Here is a 6570-nt window from a genome sequence, read left to right on the forward strand (position 1 = left end):
ACATTGAAGTTACCTATTTTTCAACTGCCTGTTGTATTGTTTAATTGAGTTGAGGTAGATTGTATCCGATATGTTAATATTTTATACTTAGTTCAATTTTCACTCTACTATTATTATTTTATTGGAATTTATTGGTGATAAGATCATTGCGGTCGACCAGGAACGAATTCATGTAACATAAAATTATACATAATTCGTTAACAGTACATAACCCTTTTCGTTATATGTTAACCATATTATCTGTTTATTTATTTTTATTACAACAGATTTCACTCATCGTTCCTCATTAACCCTGGTAAGTGAAACACCTTCTGAGGATACAACCAACGAGTCATTCCATTATCCAAAGTAAGAATTCCTATATAAAATGGAATATATTTTGTATATGTTTACAAAACCATTGTATGTAATACAATCACTGTAGATTGTAGCGTTACGAGGTTGTTGTTTTGACCAGCTTCAGATGTTACTGTTGGTATTGTATAATAGCTTAATTGCTAAAAAGACATTTATAAAACAAGTCGCGTTGCTTATGTGGCTCGACTAGTTATTAGTAACGAAAATATCGTGAAACGCTGCGAACTTACCACTCATGAATACCATCGATTGATGAACATATTAACAAATATTTTCCTCCTAGAAATCTCAAACCTCTAGTTTAAACTGTTTGAGGATTACAACCAAACGGATAGTCAGTCATGCCCTGGGCTGCCGAGAATGTGGAGAGTCAGTTCTCTTTCTCAAAATGCTCTCACATTGCCACGTACATACAATTTCTGCCAAGGAAGTCCTACTCACTGCCTTCTCGCGGCTGGGGTGTTGTTTACGAAATTGAGAGGACGTAAAGCGAATGTCCGGCACTTTAACGGGGTTGGTGGACACGGAGATTCCACCTAGGGGAGTTGGAAAACCCTGATTCCAAACCAATGGTACACATGAACTCCAGGATCCTAAAGGAACAAATGAAAAATAAATAAATAACATGCATGACGTAGAATCTGCTGCATAAATGCACCGGTTCAAGTTGCCATACCAGATTGGCATAGCGATATGAAACTAACAAGATAAACCAGGGAAACAAGTAGTAATAATATCAGTAGCAGTAGGAAAGACTAGGTATACATAAAAAAGTATAAAAAGATCTTACGACTTTGAATTTCAGCGAAGATCAAGAGTGGATGCGTCTCCACCATCGTGGTCGATTCTTAGGCATGTACCCAATCACTGGTTACGATGATCTCATGGACCCCAACCAGGTAGTCCAAACTTACATAGATGATAGCACAGTTACCAGTGACGTCATGGACTGATACCACATTGGCTTGGTCTCCCCTAACTTTCTTCCAACATATTCATACATTTATAGAGGTTGGCTAAACACAAGGTCTGTTTTCAAAAACCTGATCAGCGTCGAGACATAACTCCATTTGATACTTATGTTATGAGTAATTAATTAATAGCATTGTTTACATCTAATGAAAAGAGTAGAGGTAATTGTTATTGATATAGCGGATGGTTTAAAGTATCTTTCCTCTCTCTGCTATATACCATGTTAATACAATTATGTGATAATAAAACTTGTCTGGGAGATTGGATACTCGAACGGTAAACAATAGAGACTAGATCACGTTATATCAGATACACGATTCACGATCAAGAATAGCGAACCAAAGGAAATGCTATACAATACTTCATTCCACACAGTTACGAGCACTCTCTGTCGGTCCGGAATAGAAATCAATATATTTGATAGTCAGTGATGTGAGTTCTTGTTTTCCACACTTAATGACTAATCACAGATACCTTTACTACCACACCTTAGTTATAAATCGTATAAAATGAAAAATATCATACAATTCAAATATAAGTTTTTATGTCTTGTATTCATGTCATTTGTTCAAACGGGTGCATAATGGTGGCTTGGTGATTAAACTATTTGTCTTCCATCCGTTAGCTCGCAGTGTTAATCTCTCTTGCACCTCTTTTGGTCTTATGAACTGGCCAGTTTAACTTATGCTTACGCGTACTTGATGTATGGGTTCTGTTCAAGTGGTATCCTGAAACGAAATGTGTAATTTATTAGAAGGTATTTTTAAATAATCGTTGTATACTTCAAAGTTTCCTTTTCTTAAACAGGTTTCTCTGACTAAAATAATTTTTAAGAAATAAAGATTTTCAGTTGTATATTATTCCCTTTTAATGTTCAGAAATATTTATAACATTATGTAAGCCATCAAAATTGAAATTCACCATCTTTAATAAAAGAAATTTCATAATAGAAATTTGATTTTTCAACTAAATATACTGAGATGTTAATCGACTCGATTGCTCTGTTGCTTGCAACAAAATATAGTGATTTTGTTCGCAACTAGTTTATTCATAAAAAATTTCTTTAAAAAACTCATTTTCTCTAGCACTGAAACAAATCAATTTGTCAAGCAGACCGATACAGAGTTGATATCGGATTCTGCTAGTGCCATAACGTTGACGACAAAAACTGCTATCACAGAAACTGAAGATATTACTCTCACGTTAAGTGAATCAACTCCAGGTGTGTTTTCTTGTTTTTCCTTCAGTTTTTGATATTCTTTGTAATCGTAGTTTTTATCTTTTTGGATCAACACTTACCATTTCCATGCTCTATTCACTACGCTTATAATAATACAGTTCTTAAATAATGACAATTTATTTGCAGACTTACTAAAGTGTTGCTATATAATGATATATATATATCTGGACACCATTCTCATTCAATTTTATGAAATCAACATTTTGACGTAATAAGAATTTGTTAGTGTTTACCTGTTCAAAAGTAAGTTGGTGACTGTGTCAGTCACCTGTCGGTTAAAGAAATATTTTTGAGAAGTTAGTCTTTCTTAGACGCGTAAAAAAGGTGTAGAAAAGTAGCATCAAACTAATCAATTTCATGTGAACTGACTTTTACAACTTTTCCATAAAGTCACTGACAGTTGGACTGAGTCATGTAAGTAGGTGCAAATTACCTAATTGAGGTCTGCGTAACTATCGTAACATCGCTCAGAATCATCTGCAATAGTTCACGCGCGTTCACCTTGTATTTTCCCTTAGATCCTAAATTCAAAAATCTCTTTATACTCCTTTGTTTATTTTCTTCACCTAATGTTTCCTACTACTATTGATACTGTTACTACTTCTACTGATATGGGATTCGTCTTGGTAATTTTATCTCGCTATGCTAGTGTGTTATAACAACTTGAGACAATTCGTATTTTTCAGGTTCTACATTTCCTTATACATTTTCATTAATTTTGTTTACTTTTCGGTAATGAGGATTAATTAAATGCAATTCAGTAACTTAGCACAAATTTGTATGCGATGGATTGTATCATGATTTTTTTCTGGAATGTCGAGGTAATGCTGTTGGCAGTATATGTAGTACAAAATTAGTAACTGAAAAGTAAATAACATTGTTATGAATCATTGTTTTCGCTGACAATTACTGCCTCTGTTAGTGCAAACACCGATGTTTTTGAGTTACGTTGCGTGAGCCGGATGATTTAGTTACGAAGCTGATAATGTCTTTCTAGCAAAAAATCATAAGGGTGTATGTCTTAAGAATAACTAAACAATTTCTCTACTACTGATTATCAGCTTGCTCTATTTACATGGTATTTTATAGATTGTTGTCCATAATTGTACTATTGTTGTTTGGATATTGATTTTGGTCCTTTGGCCTGATATCTGGTCTTTCAATTGTCTATCATTTTTCATGACGATTGTTAGGTCGGGTCTATTTTATTTCATCTAGTAGTATGTTGATTGATGATTTAAATGGCAGCCTCCTAAAAGTTCTAGTTTGGTTTTTTCTTCTGTCCGTCATTTTGACATTTTCTTTGTCGAATTCATGTCAATAATTTGCCACATGCATTGATGTATGCGAACATATGTTATGGCGTTTAACCCCCAGCAAACTCTGACGTAGATGCAGACAGAGAAGGTGTGAACTTTGTCCGACGTAGTGTTTCTCGAAGTCGTTATTTTTTTGTCTTTTGTCGTGATATTCTTTGATTTTTATCTTGTTGATTACAGTGATCTTTTAAGGATTCAGTCTGTATATATTACGAACGGTTTTAATATCCGTTGAGTTACTTCTTTCTGATGATTTTGATATAGATTCATTGTATATTCTTTCTTTTGAAAAAGGTTTGTGCACAGCTTAATTTGTGAATCATTACGTTTTCGCTGCTGTAACTAAGGTTTTAGGGAGTATAGGTGGGCTTCTAAAATACATGAGTTTCAGGTTTTCCGATACCGCTCTGCTCCTTGTGATCAATACATCATCGAAAGGTTGTTTGCTTCTTGATTCTGTTTCTCGCTTAGAATTTGTGTCATATACTTTCCAGTTGATCCTTTGGGTTGATAACAAGTTCGTTGTCCACATAATGGAACTAGATTTTCAGCTTGTTCATTGGCAAGACAAAGTTCCCAACAGGCATTAGAATTAAGGCTCTCACGTGTTTTTCTCATTGGATCCGAGTTATTCGTTGTTGTATCAATGGATATATGTTTGTTGACATCGTCTTTATATTACCGTAGTTAGCATTTGATTAGTACGAGTTAACATAGTCTAGTGTCTTTCGTAACAGTGCAATTTTAGCATAATTTTTTCTACTTCCAGAACGTTGGATGTGTATATATTTTGTATAAATACAGTATTCTAGCAATAGGTATATAATTCACAGTGGTTTTCGTTTCCATAAATATTGAAAATCATTCCAGAGTGATTGTTTTTGCCTTTTTCTTCAAACTTTTTTGAACATAGGCGAACAGTGGGTTTATGGCAAATGGAAAACGGAAAAGAATTATTATGCCGGTAAAATATATCCTAATGAATCTGGCTCCAGGTAAAATGTTTCATTTCATTGTATGTAACGATTTCTCTTTTTTCTTACTACAAAATATACAGCATTTTTTTTGGGAATATTCACTTTCTTTTAAGCAGTTTGGTCATCACTACCAACCGGCAATAATCAAAACAATTTCAACTTAGAATAGAAGCTTCAATAATACCCTTCAAATTAATTTCTGACTTTTAAGAGACTCGTTGATTTTTATTAGAGGTTATGACAGATTTATAAATAATATTCTTCGCTATGTAATGTAAGTTTTCCATATAAATGCAATCAGTTGGACGTTTCTTAATACGTCCATATATTAACACTTCACTTTGTTAAAAGTTCTATTCAGTTATTTTTGGTAAAAATAGGATCATTTTTTTGTATGGCGTTTGGTAATGTATCAAATCGCTTTGGTGCCAAATTTCCCATTTGTTTTCGTATTCGATCAGCGATTTATTTCATTTTCCTTAGCTGAATTTCATCATCAATGTGTTGCTCGAAACAAAACATAAGAATTTGTGCTTATTCCATTAGGATTTATCTCGTCACTCCTTTAATTTCTATACTGTTTCACATTAAGCACTTAGTAGATTCATTAAACTTAACAGTTGTGACATTGTAATCTTCTGGTTCTGACATTCAACTTTTAAGCATTGCATCATTGATTTGAATTATACTTTACCTGTCGAACTTTCTCTTCTTAGATTACTTAAAACAGGTAGTGCAAAATTAATTGCATCGATGTTATTTCCGTAAATATTGGATTGTTTTCTCTCTAAACTGTTTCATACAGATGTTTTGTCATTTTCGAAGATGGAACAAGAGCACGAATCAAACAGTCTGATTTGGTTGCGGTATATCTACTACCTGTCGGAGCTGAGGTTAGTTAGCCTAAAGTTGTCACCCTGTTTTAATTAACAGGTATGCACAACCACTGATTTGATGTATCTTTCACAACTCTATTCTCTTTTCACTAGTTCGATTTCTTTCAAGATATCCATTCAATAATAGTAGCCCTAATATATTTTGTTTGGTCAAGATTTACGATAGTGATTCTTCAGTAATAGATTATTTCTATTGAAACTTGGGAGTTGTTTCTTTTGAGATTTACATTTAATCAATATTAATTTAGCCATTTGGCTGGAATTTGACTTTGCTTTCTTGCTACAACTCTGCTCAAGCAACTGTTTATTCGTAGCAAGCAGGAACGTTAACCATAAAAATAAGTACTGTGTTTTTGATGGAGTTTTGTTCTTTGAGCTGGATGGAACAAAACTCCATCAAAAGCATCCACCTGAGTTACAAATCTTCACCATCTCATAAGTGCTGTGTGGCCTGACGATCCTCATCAACGTTCGGTGATGGACACCTATAGACCATAACACCGTCAGCAGTCATCGAAGGGGAACGAGAGAAAGTGCTTGCTCCTTCTGGATCATATGTTTGTTGCTCAGTGATAGTCTAGTGTGAGTACTTATTTATCTACACTTTGCTGACGTAAAAATTGCAACAGTATGACCAATCAAATTAGGAAGTATATGTTGTTTATTTTAACAAAAAACTAGCATAAAGGTATTTATCACGAAGTACTGAGGATTTATTTCAAAACTAATAGGAATTTTAGAAGAAAGGTCAAATCATTTCTTTGAGAGACGAACTCTTTTACTTTCATACTGTTCCACTGATCATGCAC

This window comes from Schistosoma haematobium, chromosome ZW, assembly GCF_000699445.3.
Source record: "Schistosoma haematobium chromosome ZW, whole genome shotgun sequence".
NCBI classification, from domain to species: Eukaryota; Metazoa; Platyhelminthes; class Trematoda; order Strigeidida; family Schistosomatidae; genus Schistosoma; species Schistosoma haematobium.